General features: G+C 48.2%; 1 protein-coding gene across 4 annotated transcripts in view; it reads left to right on the top strand.

The window, feature by feature from the left end:
* Window positions 1-18,292, top strand: part of LPP (LIM domain containing preferred translocation partner in lipoma) — a 277,203-nt gene that overhangs the window by 13,902 nt on the left and 245,009 nt on the right. Inside the window, exon 1 of one of the 4 annotated variants that reach the window (XM_060274251.2) lies at window positions 16,788-17,086. The exons of the other annotated variants lie outside the window; for them this stretch is intronic. The gene's annotated coding sequence lies outside the window, so the exon portion shown is untranslated. Of the gene's footprint in view, window positions 1-16,787; window positions 17,087-18,292 lie in introns of those variants that run through there. 4 annotated transcript variants of the gene reach the window in all.

Genomic DNA, 18,292 nt, shown 5'->3' with positions numbered 1-18,292 from the left:
AATATAAACTTGCATGGGAGAACAAATGTTCTGCATGTGAGCAGCTTCTCTTAAAAGGACCTTAGGCAGATAGATAAGGGGGGGCAACATAAACTCTGCATCGGTGGTTCCTAAACATTTCTGGGCTGCTTCCCGCTTGGTTCCATAAACTCGCCCCCAGTTTCCCCTGTCCTATAAAAAAGCATTCTTCAAAACAGTGGCTTGCACAATCCCTTACCCAGCAAGCTAGTCCTATGTTCTTTATCAAGACACCTGAGTCTCCATTTTGGCTTCTGGGATCTTTCGAAGTACTTACTCAATTGTATTTGCGAACTTTGTAAACCACAACAGCAACACTCCACCCCCCCCCCCGGCTGAGTGCTTTCACTCAGATTCCACATGGTGGATTTAACTTTTAAATGGGAAAGCTTCAAATATCTGCACCTCTGATGATTGTGAAGCAAAAGTGCATTTGTTTGTTGCAGATAAATACTCCAATGAGCTTTGGGACAACGTGTGTTTGTGTGTGTGTGTGTGTGTGTGTGTGTGAGAGAGAGAGAGAGAGAGAGAGAGAGAGAGAGAGAGAGAGAGAAGCAACTTGGAGCCCCCCAACTCTTCTGCATGTAAGCATTTAATGCGAAATGGGATTTTAACGTGAGAAGAGTCTGCTGGATCAGGCCAGTGGCCCACCTAGTCCAGCATCCTGCTCTCACAGCTGAACGGTTGACTGTGGGAATCCTGCAAGTGGGATTTGAAGGAAAGAGCACTCTTCTCTCCTGGTGTTCAGAAGTATGGCTGCCTCTGCCTGCGGCTTATACTTTTGCAAAGGAAAAGAGCAGAGTGCAATAAGACAGCAGCTACCTTGGAAGGTTGAAGAGCAACGGTGAAAGCGACTTACTTGCAAATGCTGACCAGATGGGGGTCACGCTGACTTTGGGAAGATGCGAGAAGTGTGCGAGGCTTCGGGCAACCTTGCGCGTTAACTCTCCCTTAGCAACAGCATTGCAGGAGTTAAAAATGGGATTTAAAAGCCAGGAGGGCCCTCGGGGCTCAGGTAGTCCAACCGCCCAGTCAGTGCAGGGGTCTTGCAACTGCAGCCTCCTCCCAGATAGAAGGCTGACCAATGTCTGTTTAAATACTTGTATGGAAAGAGAGCAGGCCACCCGAGGATGTCAATCATGTATTCTTGCTGGAGAGAAGCCTCTTCCGCTCGGATCCTGCACGCAGGTTTCCCACAGGCATCTGGTTGGCCCTCGGGAGAACAGGATGCCGGCAGGCTCTTTGTATGTTCTTCCTGGAGAGCCAGTGTGGTGTAGTGGTTAAAAGCGGTAGACTCGTAATCTGGGGAACCGGGTTCGCTTCCCCGCTCCTCCACATGCAGCTGCTGGGTGACCTTGGGCTAGTCACCCTTCTCTGAAGTCTCTCAGCCCCACCCACCTCACAGAGTGTTTGTTGTGGGAGAGGAAGGGAAAGGAGAATGTTGGCCGATTTGAGACTCCTTAAGGGGAGTGATAAAGCAGGATATCAAATCCAAACTACTCTTCCTCCTTCTTCTTCTCCCATCCTCAAAATTTCGCTGCAATCTGTTTTCCCCGATGTTTCCACCTCCTGGTTTCTCCCCTGTCCTCCGGAGCGATAGAGAGCTGCCCTCCTCATCCTTCCAATTGCAAACCTCATGATATTTCAAGATGGCAGCTATCAGGTCCCCTCCTTCGTCCGCTGGGTGAAACGGATGCTGCTCTTCCACGCCGGACTTGGTTCATCGACACTTCTCCATTTCGCACTCACATCCTCTCTTAGCTGTATGCTCGGGGCAGGCCAGGGGGAAAAGAACATATCCGATGGCTTAAAACGGAGGCGGGGGTCTCACAAGGGAGGGAAATACCCCGGGTCTTCCTGCCTTCTTTGCACATGCCTCCGTTGCAGGTCTCTGCTGGCTGAGATCCGCCTGCTTTCTGCTTTCTTCCCCTGCAAGCAGGTGTCGTAATTACATGGTTGTAACAGCAGCGAAGGGGGTGGAACCCGCTTACCGGATCAAATGTACGCTCGAGGGTTTCCTTCGTCCAGATCCTTGGCAGTCCCCATTAAATCTGACTATCCCCTGCCAGTCTCTGATAGGTCTGCTTGCAACTTTGCAGTCTCCTTGGGGCAGGGGACCTGGCTATCTCCCTGCACACCTGGCAGGCAGGTGCTCTCGGTGATGGTGTTAAATAGCGCCCCCGTGTGGTAGGCCGGTAGCTCAGCAGAAGGGGTTTAGCTCTTGTCTGTCCATATACTCAATAATGACATTTGTGGTGAAGCCTGGAGATGGGAATATAGGTATCATGTGACACCTGTCCGTTCCGCTGATCAAAGCAACCAAGTGGGTGCATATGGGGCAAGGCGATCTAGCATGTAGACTGGCCGCAAGTTACAATCTTAGAATAATAGAATTGTACATTGGGAAGGGTCCTCTAGTCCAGCCTCCTGCAATCGAGGGAGTTCGGTATGTTTAGCCTGGAAAACAGAAGACTGAGAGGCGAAAGGAGGGCATTGCAGGGGGTTGGACTAGATGACTGTGTGTCCGTGGATGCGCAGGTCCATTCTGTGTCCAGGACAGCTGTCTAACAGCTCCATCTGGTTCGCAGGATGAGACCCTCCCTGCCCACAGACTGTCTGGCCAGAGTGGTGCATGCTCTGGTTATCTCCCGCTTGTACTACTGCAATGCACTCTCCATGGGGCTACCTTTGAAGGTGACCCAGAAACTACAACTAATGCAGAATGCGGGAGCTAGACTGGTGACTGGGAGCGGCCACCGAGACCACATAACACCGGTCCTGAAAGACCTACATGGGCTCCCAGTATGTTTCCAAGCACAATTCAAAGCGTTAGTACTGACCTTTAAAGCCCTAAACGGCCTCGGCTGAGAAGGAGTGTCTCCAGCCCCATCCCAGACACTGAGGTCCAGCTCCAAGGGTCTTCTGGCGGTTCCCTTGCTGCGAGAAGTGAGGTTGCAGGGAACCAGGCAGAGGGCCTTCTCGGTAGTGGCACCCGCCCTGTGGAATGCCCTCCCATCAGTTGTCATGGAGATAAGCAACTATCTGACTTTTATTTTTATTTTTTTAATATAATTTTTATTGATTTTACAAAATAAAACAAAACATACATTTCATATTCACTCACCCTCCTCTACCCTCCCCCCACGAGCCCCCTCCTGCCACAAGCAGGACCTATGCCGGGAGAACAGAAGAAGGCGGTCCATTTTATAGCCGGGTTTATCCCCTCCCCCCTCCCCCCCCAGTTCCCACTTCTGCCACCAGTGAGCCCTAGGGTAACGGGGGAAGACAGAGGAGGACAGCCACCCAGCTATCTATCCATACATATGCCCCATAAGAAAAGAGAAAAAAAGAAAAAAAACTAAAAAAGAACAAACAACAAAAAATAAAGGCAGCCCTGTTTAGGGAAGTTTTTAATGTTTGATGTTTTATTCTGTTTGATATTCGGTTGGGAGCAGCCCAGAGTGGCTGGGGAAACCCAGCCAGATGGGCGGGGTATATATAATAAATGATGATAATGATGATGACTCTTAAGGTCCCTTCCAACTCTACAATTCTATTCCCTGAATGCAGGAATAACAGCTAAAAAATCACCGACAGATGGCTGTTCAACCTCTGCTTAAAACCCCCCAAGGAAGGGGACTCCACCACCTCCCGAGGGCATCCATTCCTCTGTCGAACAGCTCTTACTGTCAGAAAGTTCTTCCTAACGTTTAGTCGGAGTCTCCTTCCTTGCCATTTGGAGCCATTGGTTCGGGTCCTCCCCTCTGGGGCAGTAGAAAACAAGCTTACCCCCTCTTCCATGTGAAAGCCCTTAAAATATTTGAAGATGGCTAGCATATCTCCTTTCAGCCTCCTCTTTCTCGTGGGAAACATATGCAGCTCCTTTGGAAAGAGCAACACCTGTATGAAGAATGTGATTTTGTGATGATGGGATATCTATGCAAGAATTGGAAGGTCCCGTTCCTGCACGTGGAAGGGGCCTGGATGAAAGATGTGGCTTAGCTCTGGAGTTGGAAGTGAGACGTGGGGCACCCCAACTCCTCCAGGGACAAATGGCCCCCGGGTGCACCCCAGAGCCTTTCTGATTCCCTTTTTTCTTTAAGCAACAGTGTTTCTGACGTCCAGCTTTCGTAGCTGGACCAGGGGGTGGGCAGTAGTTTTGTTTTCCCTGCGCAGCCCCTGCTAATAAGAGAGTCGCGTTTGATTTGGTTATTTCAGCTAATTGCCAGGCACCAAGAGAGGCTGCCTTTCCACAGTAATTATCAGGGATAAAAAGAAGAAAATTGCACCTATTACCAATTTGCTTCCTCACTCCTACTGGGCCTTGATCTGCAGAGCCCGAGAGACTAATGCGGTTGCCAGCAGTTTTCATTATGAATCGTGTCAATTTAAAAGGGACTGTAAAAGCCCCCCTCTCCACGGCTCCAAGCCTGGCAGGAGTAATTTTGTGCGGTGCTCCGTGGAAGGCTAGAGATTGGTCTAGGCTTAGGGTGGGCGGCACCGGTTGGTTGGCTGGCTGCCAGCCTCTTCTGCAGGCAGATCGGAGAGTTGGGGGAAAGCTAGACTGCTCTCTCTCCCTAGTTTTAAGCCTGATGCTTGCAAAAGCAGCCTCCTCTAACCAGGAGCCCCCAAAATGTTTCTAAAGACAAATCGTAAGAGCATGAGTTGGGGCCTGCTGGATCAGGCCAGTGGCCTATCTATTATCTCACGGTGGCTCTTTCGGTTTCTCTCAAGTTCCGTTCTCTACATCATTGTTCAAATCCACGTTTCCCCCAAACACACACATCATTCTACATAAATGTGCCTGATACGTGTATTTTTGCAAGCCAACCCCCTAAGGAAAAAACCCGTTTCTAGCAACTCAATCCTATTTAGAGTAGACCCATTGAAATGGTTGGGCCAGGTTAGTTACGTCCTTTGATTTCAGTGGGTCCCATCTGAGTATGACCAATGCTGGATGAAACCCAAAGCATTTTTCCTTGTTACCTTTTCACCAATACACATTTTCCACACATGCTTCCCTCTAAAACACAGCTTTTAGTAGACATTTGAAAACTGCATTTCAGAATTTAGAGAAATACAGGGGTAGCTGTGTTTCATTTCACATCATAGAATCATGTGAAAGTTGGAAGAGTTGGAAGAGACCCCAAGGGTCATCCAGTCCAACCCCCTGCAATGCAGGAATCTCAGCTAAAGCATCCCTGGCAGTTGGCCACCCAACCTCTGCTTAAAAACCTCCAAGGAAGGAGAGTCCACCACCTTCTGGAAAAGTTCATGCAGGAGAAAACAAGCTTGCTCCATCTTCCATGGGACAGCCCTTAAGACATTTAAAGAGGGCTATCTCCTCTCAGTCTCCTTTTTCCCAGACTAAAGATACCCAGCTCCTTCAACCGTTGCTTCCCAGACCCTTGATCACCTTGGTCACCCTCCTCTGCATACCTTCCAGCATGTCAACATCTTTCTTAGATTGTGGTGCTGGACAGAGTATTCCAGGTGAGGTCTGGCCAAGGCAGAACAGAGTGGTACTATTACTTTCCTTGATCTAGACCAGGGGTGGGCAACCTAAGCCTGGGGGCTGGGTGCGGCCCAATTGCCTTCTCAAATATAGTTGGACAGGTCATGTTGTGCGGATGCCTGATGATCGTCTTCCAAAGCAACTACTCTATTCCGAACTTAAAAATGGAAAGCGTAATGCTGGTGGTCAACAAAAGAGGTTTAAAGACTCTCTCAAGGCAAATCTAAAAAAATGTAGCATAAACACTGACAACTGGGAAACACTGGCCTGCGAGCACTCCAACTGGAGAACAGCCTTTACCAAAGGTGTCATGGGCTTTGAAGACACTCGGAACTCAGGACGCAATGGAGAAACGCACTAAGAGGAAGCTGCGCTTGGCAAATCCACACCGTGATCAACTCCTGCCCGGGAACCAATATCCACACTCTGGAAGGACTTGTGGTTCCAGAATTGGCCTCCACAGCCACTTACGGGTTCATTGTTAAAACCGTGTTTATGGAAGACAATCTTACTCGGCTACGAGGGATCACCAAAGAAGAAGAAGAAGATAGTCTGGTCCACCACATGGTCTGAGGGACAGTGGACCAGCTCATGGCTGAAAAAGGTTGCTGACCCCTGAACACTAGACTTCTGTTGATTCAGCCTAGAATAGCATTTGCTTTTTTTGCTGCTGCATCACACTGTGGACTCATGGTTTAGCTGAGATTCCTGCATTGCAGGCAGTGGGACTCGATGTCCCTTGGGGTCTCTTCCAACTTTATGATTCTGTGATTCTAAGGTTGTGGTCCATTGCTGCCAGCTGAATGCGTGAAGGGGGCCTTGGTTAAACTGCAAAAGGGATGTGCTTCTTTGCAAGGACCGTGGCTCAGTGGCGAAGTATCTTCCCTGAGGTGATGCGTGAATGCAGTTCCTCTGAGGACAGTTGCCTGGAGGAGATGGGTATGTTTTAGGCTGGAGAGAAGGAGATTAAAAAGGCCGTGCTGACGGCTTCCAAGCATTTAAAAGTATGTCGGGAAGGAGCCAGGGAATAGTGGTTTTCGCCCATCAAGCGAGGATCAGACAAGAGGCAGGGGATTTAAAATCGATGTTGCCGTTGCATGGAGAGATCAGCGCGTGAGGTTGCTCGCCTGCAAATGTTAACAGAGGTATGCAGGGGTATCTTTCAAGGCCAGTTTAAATTGCAGATAATTGGAATGGGGCTCCCCTTAGGATAAGTGTTCCAACCTTCAAGATCAGCTCACCAGGAAGACAAGCGGGACATCTTCTCCTTCCATGGAACTTTTCCGAAGAGAAAGCTGGTCCAGTTCTTTCTTTTTTTTTTTAAAAAAAAAGAGCATTATTATTTTTAAAAGAACGCACCCATATACAAATAGATCATATGCAATATAAAGAACAGTACTATAATGAAGCAGAAAGATTACACGGATAACTACTGCCCTATAATTCCCCCCCCCCAATGATTTTTATTGTTTTTTGTTTAAATACAAGAACTACATATAACCACAGTAAATTGTTCAATGGTAAGTTTCACATGCAAGACATAGTACACAATCAATATGTTTAATTATTTATTATATCCAAGTAGCCTCTCCGCAGAGAATCTTGTGTTGAGGGTGGAACAAAAATATATTCTGTCTCCTTTGTAAAGGAAATTGAAGGAAGCCGGGTCTCACCAAAAGTGTCTATCCTTGAAATGCCTTTAATTGCCCTTCTGTGTATATCACCCTATAATTTATCATTTCAAAATACAATAGAGTCCACCGTACAACAAAACTGTTCAGTGCTTGTTCTTCTGTACTATTTTATAATAATTTGTTTCACAAATTTAGGTTGCGCATCATTGTAAAAAACAACAACAACTTCAAAGCAGTTGACAATACAATTATCACTAAGAAAAATTAACAGTAACAATGCATAACTTTTGTAAATTTGAAATAACCATAAGCTGAAAACCGATTCAAAGTTGCATCAACTTTCTAAAACATTTGGGTAGTGTGCCACTTTGCTCATTATCCCAGATTTTTGAACCATTCTGAAACTAAAGGTGCCGCTCAACACCCTGATAACCTCCCCCCTCCGAAATGTTCAAAATATGTAAAAGCAACTTCCAGATATATAGCGGAATATAGAGCAAGTTGAGTGCTTGTTTCCATGTAATTCGCTTCCAGCGGGGGGAAATTCCCTTTTGCAAACAAGACGGAACTATTGATTGATTCTATTTCTATGCCACTTTTTATTCAAATAGATCCCAAAAGCAGCTCACAAACAAAATATAATAATAACACAATGGAACATCACAAATACAGCATAAATCGTATGGAATACTTCACCAATCATCAGTAAAACAATCCCAAATCCCAAATGAAACAATTACCATCTATGTAACACTATTAAAACAACTAAAAATATATATAAACATCAAAAATCATATTATAGGATTCACAAAGTACAACAGCATTCATATCTATAAAACAATATTAACAACATTAACAAAATAGCAATGAAACAAAGTGTTGAATTTGTACACAATTTTTCAAAAACAAATGATTTTTATTGGTTTTACATATAATCACATTACGTAACATCATACCCTCTTATTTTATCTCTTTGGCTCAGCTGAGCCTGACGACTTCCCTCCCCCCCCCCATCTAATGATTTACAAGATTTAAATTTTACATCTTTACATTTCACTTTGTTTCCTATCCTTGTTATATCATTCTCTAAAATATTAATTACTCAACCTGAATAGGTAGCAATTTCATCTTACAGACCTTCAGATAACCCTGCTAATGAAGTTAATTGCTTACAGTTGTCTTTCAAATGCAATACAAATTTGTTCCAGTCCTTTTGGAATGCTTGGTCTCGCTGGTTCCGGATTCTTCCCGTCAGTTCCACCAGTTCCGCGAAGTTCATCCATTTTGCCTGCCCCTCTTCTTTTGTTAGTGACTCCCGTTGTTTCCATCTTTGTACAGAATTTGCAGGTTAGATGAAACTGGGACACAAAATATCATTAAACTTGCTTTGTTTTTCCCCACTATGTTTCCAGAAGTGGTTTAGACTAAGGTTACCAGATTTTTTCCAATGAATCCGGGGACACTTTAATTAATTAATTAATTAATTAACTAATTACTACACTTTCGGGACGTTGATGCTGCAGCGATGGCGGTGGCAGAGGGGCGGCCGCCGCCTTGACCTCAACTGCCATGTTTCCCCTTCCTCCGAGGTTTCTATCTCCTTTCTCCATGAGCCAAGGCAGCCCCTGAGTTGTTGGGGTGGGGAAGCGGAGCACGGTGGGTCAGGCATGGAAGGCGTAGAAGGAGGGCCGAGAGTGGTGGCGGTGGCGAGGCTCGGGCAGCGCGATGCCTCCCTTCCCATCGGAGCAGCCCCAATCCCATTCCTACTTGCGTGCAAGCAGGAGCGGGGCGGGGATCCCTCAGCTGGGAAGGGAGGCTTCCTGTTGCCTAATTGAGAGATCTCTGCCCTCTCCTGCTTGCACGCAAGTAGGAGTTGGGAGGCTGCTCCGATAGGCAGAATGAGGCCTCCCTTCACAGCTTCATTGATGGGGTCAGGGAAGGTGGAGGCAGCCCGGAAGCTGCATCTTAGAGCCCCTGCGCCACCATCCGATGGGGACGTCCAAGCAGCTCCTGAAGCCAGCCAGAGCCAAGTGCTCCGGGCTGCTGAGATTGCCGCTGCTGCGTTTCCCGGGGACATGAAATGAAATCCGGGGACATTCCGGAGATGGAATTTGTCCGGGGACTTATTTGCAAATCCGGGGACTGTCCCCGGGAAACGGGGACGGCTGGTAACCCTAGTTTAGGTGTCACGTGAAAGCTCAAATATAACGTGAGAATTAGCAGGGGGACGTGGTGAAAACGGAACGGAACTGCCGTGGGAATGCATTGTTGGTTAGCAGGGGGTGGAATCCTGGGCTGGTGTTACCCAGGCTGGGCCTCTGCCGGAGCCACCAACCCTTTTATTGTTTTTGGAGGTATAAGAGCTGCGTCTTTGTCACCGGCTTCACAGGGGAGAGAGATAAGGAGAGCCTCTCTCTGCTCAGGGTGCAGCAGCCGTACTTCAACACCTTGCTTACCTTGGCTGGGCGTGGAAGCCGCTGACTCTGGGGTTAAGGGGAAAGGTTGACAATTAGTCATTCTGCTCTTGCCAGCAAGGCATTCGCTTTCCAGGAGAGACTCTCTGATGCGGACACACTTGGTGCCTCTTTCACACTTTACCACTTGACTCGATTTCACCCAGTGGCGCCGCCGATTCAGCTAATCTCTCCTGCTGCCTCTCTCCAAGGGATGTACACCTGACAGTGGCACATCTGGTGCCCTGGGCAACGGAAGAGCTGGGCACCCAATTAAGAAAAACTGAGCTTTTAATGTCATGGGCCCAGTCCTGTGGAACTCCCCGCCACTGGAGATTCAACGGGCGCCTTCTGTGCCAACTTCTAAGGGCCTGCTGGGAACTTTTCTATTCCTCCAGGTCTATGCAGGCAACTCAGAATGCATCCTTTCGCAATGGTTTATTGAGGCTTGCTCCTTTAAAATTTGTGGCTTTTAATTTTTAAAGAAGTTTTTATGCTTTTTTTGTATGGTTTTTTAAAAAATCTTTTTAAAGCTATAAACCACTTTGACTTTTTAATGTATGTAAATAAATAAAAAAAATAAATTTGTGTATCCAAAGCCATTAATATTTTTAATTTGTAGAGGCTATTCATATTCCACATAGCAATAGGGAATCAATTAATTAGATGCAGAATTTTAACGGGAACAGAGCTAATCTGCATTTCCTGGACCTGTATGCAAACCGAAACACAGCCATCCTTTGACATTGGCATCGCTCTGCCTTTTGCAACGCCTTTCTCCAGCAGTGGTGCATGGGAAAATGTGCATATTTGGAAATATAGTGCACAGAACACAGCACACGTAAGGATAACGGATTGCAAAATTTGTATGTTAGTCAGAAGTTCCTATTGAAGTGCTTAGTAATTTTTTATATTTACTTTTTGTATTTCAAAAAATACCTTTCATAGTTTTTATTCCTGTGAGCTGCATTGGACCACTGCGTGCCTTGTATAAATCTGTTTAAATCGTATCTCTCCCCTATTCCCTCCTATCTGGTTCAAGCTGGAGAATTGGTGAAAATATCTTTCCTACTTCTCTCCCAAAATGACAAGCCCCTCAGGTGATGTCCACCACCTTCCAAAGGAGTCCATTCCATCTCATGGCAGAAAAGTCCTTCCTGATGTTTAGCCTGCATCTCCTTTCTTGTAACTTGAAGCTGTGGGTTCGAGTCCTACTCTCCAAAGCAGGAGAGCCCTGTTAAGGTGACCTGAACTCATGGAACTATAGAGCTAGAAGGGATCCTAAGGGCCATATAGTCCAACCCTCTGCAATGCTGATGTGGCAGCCTGTTGCAACCATGGCACGGCCGACTTGGGACACAATCGTAGAATCATAAAATTGTAGAGTTGGAAGGTACTCCGAGGGTCATCTAGTCCAACCCCCTGCAAGGTAGGAATCTCAGCTAAAGCATCCCTGACAGATGGCCACCCAACATCTGCTTAAAAACCTCCGAGGAAGGAGAGATCATCTGAAGAGCTTCTGGCAGAATACTTTTTCAGGAGTTGCATGTCTGCTTGTGTGTAACAACAACAACAACAACAACAACAACAACAACAACAACAACAACAATTTATTTATACCCTGCCCATTTGGCTGTGTTTCCCCAGCCACTCTGGGCGGCTTTCAACAAAAGATTAAAAATACATTCAAAGTGTAGGACATGATACAATCCTAGAATCATAGAATCATAGAGTTGGAAGAGACCACAAGGGCCATCCAGTCCAACCCCCTGCCAAGCAGGAAACACCACCAAAGCATTCTTGACATATGCCTGTCAAGCCTCTGCTTAAAGACCTCCAAGGAAGGAGACTCCACCACACTTCTTGGCAGCAAATTCCACTGTCGAACAGCTCTTACTGTCAGGAAGTTCTTCCTAATGTTTAGGTGGAATCTTCTTTCTTGAAGTTTGAATCCATTGCTCCGTGTCCGCTTCTCTGGAGCAGCAGAAAATAACCTTTTACCCTCTTCTATATGACATCCTTTTATATATTTGAACATGGCTATCATATCACCCCTTAACCTTCTCTTCTCCAGGCTAAACATACCCAGCTCCCTAAGCCGTTCCTCATAAGGTATTGTTTCCAGGCCTTTGACCTTTGTTCCAGGCCTTTGATCCTGTTCCGCACCCACCTGTGTCAGGCTGGCGTGTGCTTGCGTCCTCCCACCTCTGGGTCTGTGCCGCCTGGGGATCAGTTGTGCAGACTGACAACACCCCTGGCTCACACGCACAGACTGACTTTCCTATCTCTCCCCGTGAAATCCGAGCGATGTCCAGCGCTTTTGTGTTGCGCCCTCCCTGCTGATGCTGCCAGATCCTCTCTGCTGCTGGCCTAACCCCCCCCCCCCCGAGCCCTGCAGTAGTACATCATGAAGCCAGTTTTTGAGCAGATCCTGGCCATATATGGCCAAAGCCCAGGACTCCTGCTCCTTGCCTGCAGAGCTGATAAGTGTCTTGAGCAGCCACAGCCTTCCCCCGCAATCTCCAGCTGCGTCACAGTCTTTTTTCCTGAATTGCGCATTCTTTAGATTTTCGGTCCTCAAATTGTGGAGAAAGGACTGTTTGCACTGGGAGGGCTGTCTTGTCTTCTGCAACTGGCCCCCAGGGAAAATAGATAAATAAAATAGACGGAGGGCATATAAAGGCTGCAGTCCCATTGAACTCTCTCACCCCAGGGCCCAAGGAGGGGGAAATCCGAAAGCTTCCCAATCCAGGGAGAGGGGAGAATTACATTTACAAGGCAAAGCACTGTGCGCCACTTTGGGGCTCTCTGACCAGGGATGAGGGGCATTTGAGGGTTCCAGCAACACCTGAAGAACACCGTGTTGGTCTCCCCTGCAATGTTGAATCATAGATATTGAGAATCCTTGGGCTCCTTGATCACTGCAGATGGCGACAGCAGCCACGAAATTAAAAGACGCCTGCTTCTTGGGAGAAAAGCAATGACAAACCTAGACAGCATCTTAAAAAGCAGAGACATCACCTTGCCGACAAAGGTCTGTATAGTTAAAGCTATGGTTTTCCCAGTAGTGATGTATGGAAGTGAGAGCTGGACCATAAAGAAGGCTGATCGCCGAAGAATTGATGCTTTTGAATTATGGTGCTGGAGGAGACTCTTGAGAGTCCCATGGACTGCAAGAAGATCAAACCTATCCATTCTTAAGGAAATCAGCCCTGAGTGCTCCCTGGAAGGACAGATTGTGAAGCTGAGGCTCCAATACTTTGGCCACCTCATGAGAAGAGAAGACTTCTTGGAAAAGACCCTGGTGTTGGGAAAGATGGAGGGCACAAGGAGAAGGGGACGACAGAGGGCGAGATGGTTGGACAGTGTTCTCGAAGCTACGAACATGAGTTTGACCAAACTGCGGGAGGCTGTGGAAGACAGGAGTGCCTGGCGTGCTATGGTCCATGGGGTCATGAAGAGTCAGACACGACTAAATGACTAAACAACAACAACATATTGAGAAGAAGTTGGTTCAGTTACTTATGAGTCATAGGTCAGTGGCAGAGCATTATTTTTAAATTCTGAAGGCACCAGCTTCGACGCCCCCCCCCAAAGCATCTCAGGGGCAGACTGGGAAACCCTGGAGTCAGGGCCAGATTTAGGGCAGTGTGGGCAGTTCCCTGTACTTGGCGCCAAGCCGAGGGGGCGCAAAATTGAGAAGATCCAACTGAGATGGATCAGTTGGTAGAGCATGAGACTCTTCATCTCAGGGTTGTGGGTTTGAGCCCCAAGTTGGGCAAAAGATTCCTGCATTGCAAGGGTTTGGACAAGATGACCTTTGTGGTCCTAGACAATTCTATGATTCTTTGATTCTATGTTGGCCTTGCTCAGGTCACCATATTACCAAAGAGTGCTAAAGTCTGCCCCTGCTGGAGAGCTGCTATCAGTCAGTAAGGAAAGAAGAAGAGGCTGCTGGATCAGGCCAAAGAGAACCCTTCTACCTTCTAGTCCAGCATCCTGTTCTCACGGTGGCCAGCCAGATGCCTCAAAGGGAAGCCTGCAAGCAGGATCTGAGCACCAGAGCCCTCTCCCCTCCTGTGGTTTCCAGCAACTGGGAATGAGAAGCGTTATGGCTTCCAAGCATGGCCTGGCTCAGGAAAATGCAGCTTCCCATGTTCTTAGGAGGACCTCCTCTGTACAAGGTTGGAGAGCAACCTACCAGGAAGCTGAAGATCAGGGATTTGGAGTTCAGGCTTAGAGGGTGAATGCAGACTTCCAGGCCTCTCTACCAGCTCCTGGCATCTGGAAGAGAGGGGTACTAGCCAGGATCATAGAATGGTAGAGTTGAAATGGACCCCTAGGGTCATCTAGTCCAACCCCTTGCAATACAGGTATCTCAGCTAAAGTACCCCTGGCAGATAGCCACCCAGCCTCTGCTTAAAAACCTCCACCAATGCTTCTGAACAACAGTTGCTGGAAACCACAGGAGAGGAGAGTTGCTCTTGGGCTCGAATCCTGGTGTTCAAAGGCATAATGTCCCCCTGGATCAGTCTTTTATCATCTTCAGGGAGGGCCAGGAGACCCGCTTGGCTGAAACCCTGGAGACATGGGGCCAGCCAGTGCCTAAGCTGTGGTGGACCAACCAATGCTTCAGTGAAAGGTAGTTCAAAACATCGGGGAAGGGCAGAAGTTGCTCCGAGGTCACCAGCCAGTGTGCCAAGACTCAGTTCTGAATCCAGGCCAAAAACCAGATTGAAATGGGTTGATATAATCCTGTTTCCTCCAACCGTGTCCCAGACTGAGTTGACAATCTTGCCCGCCACCCGAAATGCTTTTTAAAAGCATAGTTTCGTGTTTGTCGTGTTGAACAGTGATGCATTGGATAACCAGCAGCTAATCCGTTTCTTGTTATTCTGGAGTAAGGTTCCATGTGACTAGGAACTACCCTGGAAACACCTTGAGTTACCATGACTTTCTTGAACTGTGTCAATTGTTTTAATGATTTTGCTGTTTGCTTTATACACTATTGTGTCTGACATCATAGCGGTTGCAGTGTATGTTGGTTTGCCTAATGTTATTGCGGTTATTGTGAGCCTCTTTGAGCTTGGTATTTCTTCCTGGAAAAGCAGAATACAAATAGTAAATCAACTCAACTTGACGTGGTTGCACATTGTAGAATGCCTTGCACACCCTCCGATACATCAGAGGCAAAAACTGGGACGTCATCTTCCCGTTTTTCCTCTTGAGAGGATGGTGTCCATTTTCGGAGCTGTGATTGCGTGCAATTTAATGGTGGAAAAGTGCTTTCTTCAGGCATGGCACTCCAAAACGTGGTTTTTGGGGGGCATTGCATGAGATTGCAGCCCTGGGGAAAAAAGTGCTTTTTAAGGGGGGAATCGTGGTGCAAAATTGCATGAGATCACAGCGCCATCCTTTTGCAAGAAAAAAAGAGGCTGTCCCAGTTTTTCCGGGACACTTGCGGGGTATGGCATTGTCTCAATGCATCTCTGGAGGCGAAGTGTGTAAGGCGGCTCAGCAGGGTTTTCAGAATATGTATTGTGGATACAAAGATGAGCCATTACTTCCTGACTTGGCCCCACCAGGCCTCCCCATTTGGCCCCTGAGCCGTATAGGCAATGTTGAAAGCCCTGTTGTCTGTGCCAGACTTACTGTGGCCGTCAGCACATAGCAAGGCCTGGGGCTTTGCTGCTGCCGCCCATCTGCCAATGGCTGCCTGCAAAGCCCTGGGCTTTGTGAGAGCTGCCAATCAGCTGGGGTTGGTGCTTGGTTTCTGCCAGGTGATGGGCAGATAGGCAGCCCCCGCCACCTCTCCAATGTGGGAGAGATAAGGATTCAGCCAGCTGCCTGGATCCAGTTGCCCACCTGTGCTGTTGCTACAGGAGTGAATGGATGCAGGAAGTCTGAGGAAAGTCCTTTCCAGGTCTGGATTTGACAGTTTGCAAATAAAGAGCCCAATTCTGGGCTGCATCAATAGGAGTATAGCATCTAGATCAAGGGAAGTAATAGTACCACTGTATTCTGCTCTGGTCAGACCTCACCTGGAGTACTGTGTCCAGTTCTGGGCACCACAGTTCAAGAAGGATACTGACAAGCTGGAACGTGTCCAGAAGAGGGCAACCAAAATGGTCAAAGGCCTGGAAACAATGCCTTATGAGGAACGGCTTAGGGAGCTGGGTATGTTTAGCTTGGAGAAGAGAAGGTTAGGGGGTGATATGATAGCCATGTTCAAATATATTAAATGATGCTATATAGAGGAGGGTGAAAGGTTGTTTTCTGCTGCTCCAGAGAAGCGGACACGGAGCAATGGATTCAAACTTCAAGAAAGAAGATTCCACCTAAACATTAGGAAGAACTTCCTGACAGTAAGAGCTGTTCGGCAGTGGAATTTGCTGCCAAGAAGTGTGGTGGAGTCTCCTTCTTTGGAGGTCTTTAAGCAGAGGCTTGACAGCCATATGTCAAGAATGCTTTGATGGTGTTTCCTGCTTGGCAGGGGGTTGGACTGGATGGCCCTTGTGGTCTCTTCCAACTCTATGATTCTATGCAGTGGAGTCATAGAGTTGAAAGGGACCACCGAGGGCCTTCTAGTCCAGACCCCTGCAATGCAGGAATCACTGCTAAAGCATCCCGGACAGATGGCCATCAAACCAAGGATGGAGAGTCTACCACCTTCCGAGGGAGTCCATTCCACTGTTGAGCAGCTCTCCGAAAGGGCTTCCTAATGTTGAGACGGGATCTCCTTTCTTGGTGTTTGAATGCCCTTTGGAGATCAAGCACTCCAGCATCTTGTTCCCTGCAGTGGCTAAGCAGATGCTCTTAGGAATGGTAACCATCACTGAGAGGTGTGTTGCCTCTGAGCGTGAGACTTCCATTTTGCATTTTTCTAAGAGCCGCTGATAAGACTCTCAGGGCTTGTTGAACCCATTAAGGAAGAGAACCCTGCAGGATCTGGTGGCCTTTGCAACGCCCCTTGCAGCCTCGGGTTCTGAGTCCGCTTTCCCCATGAAAGGGAGCGCAGCCAAGCCTGCAACGTTGACAAGGCGCTGGCCTGCCTTCCCAAGGGCTGCCAGGCCAGCAAGGCTCAGCACCCAGCTCAACGTTAATCATTGACCCAGGGCGGGGGAATTCTGCCTCTGGAGCGGCCGTCCCCGAGTTGCCCGAAGAAGGGCGATTTTCCTGACATCCTTTGGTAGTCGTGATCTCCATATTTGGAAATGTTTACCCATGCTCTGATCTATTGGAAGGGGAGGGGAGGTGACTCAGGGCCTGGTGGAAACGAGATTTGAATTCCTGCAGGCAGGATAAGTTTTCCCTCTTCCTTCTTTCTTTCTTTCTGCCTGCCTCTCTCCCTCTTCCGTGGGCCTGTGGTCACTCCGGCAGTTTCGCTCACTCCTGGAGCCAGTTCCAAATTTGTTCCGCTCTAGGACAAGGCGTCCCTCCGGGGAGGGAGAGCAGCCCAGCCTCCAGTAAGTACCTCCTTATAGGCCTCGTGAGCGGAATGGCGAACAAGCAGGGTGGCAGGGCGAGGGGTCACGATGGAGCTTGCGTCGTGCCATGTGGGTCCGGTTAGCGAAGAGGCGAAATGCCCAGTGCCGGACGGCAAGGGGGGGCGAGGGGAGGAGGAGACAGGCAGCTGTGCTTCAGAGTCCTTCCTGGCAGACTGTCAAGGTCCCTGCCAGCGAGGCTCAAGGCTGGCCTTGGCATAAGTTGGCAGTGCCAGCCATGGTTTGCAGCCCGTCGTTCCCGTTTGCCTTGAGTCCCAGGAAGGCGTCAAAACAGCCTTTATGGTTCCTGACATGCTTTGTCTTCAGAAAGAGCTGCCTGCCCATGTATGGTTTGTTGAGCCGGAGGACTTATTCATTGCCCGGGTTAATATTTATCTTTGATCCATCGAAGGAATGGGGATCTCGACAGGAACAGTTTCTTCAGCTCACAACTTGTTTTCTGTTTGTGCCGTAATCGTCTCTTGTTTTCCTCCAACATGCCAGCCCACATTTTGCGTGCAAAAATTTAGAAATCTGACCAGATAGGGAGAACATAGGAAGCTACCTTGCACCGAGGGAGACCGTCTAGCTTAGGATTTTCTACACTGACTGGCAGCAATGGTGCCCCAAAGTTTTGGGCAGGAGGGTCTTGCAATCCTGCTGGGAGATGCTGTTGCAGATTGAACCTGGGACCATCTGCATTCAAGGCAGATGCTTTGACCCTGAGCTACAGCACGTCCCCTGAACCCCCCTCCTTCCCTTTTTCCTGAAAGGAATTTGTTTTGTGGACAGTCAGGCAGCTACCAGGAAAACCCTGGATCCCCTACTGATTCCTGGCTCCTAGGGGGAAAGGGAGGCAAGCCCCAGCTTCCCTCCTTTATCTTATTTTGCAGGGCAGCTGTGACGCTGGCCACAGATTCAGGGCATGAGGAAGAAAGTTCTCATAGCGCATCGTTCCCCTTTGGAACTCACTGGCGCATGAATGTGAGGGTCGCAGGATTCGGTGGCTTTTGAAGAAGACGAGGTTGTGCAAGAGAGGGGCTCTTCTGTTGCAGAAGGGGAACGCGTTGGGGGGGGGGGATACCCAGAGGAAACCAGGTTGGGAAGGAGCGTTCTAGATGGTCCTGCTTGATCTGAAACAGTGTCCTTAAGATTTTAGGGTGCATGCCAAACCTCTGATCTGGGATG

The sequence above is a fragment of the Zootoca vivipara genome, chromosome 5 (assembly GCF_965207765.1).
Source record: "Zootoca vivipara chromosome 5, rZooViv2.hap1.1, whole genome shotgun sequence".
Taxonomy (NCBI): domain Eukaryota; kingdom Metazoa; phylum Chordata; class Lepidosauria; order Squamata; family Lacertidae; genus Zootoca; species Zootoca vivipara.
This window is presented reverse-complemented; position numbering and strand designations above follow the sequence as displayed.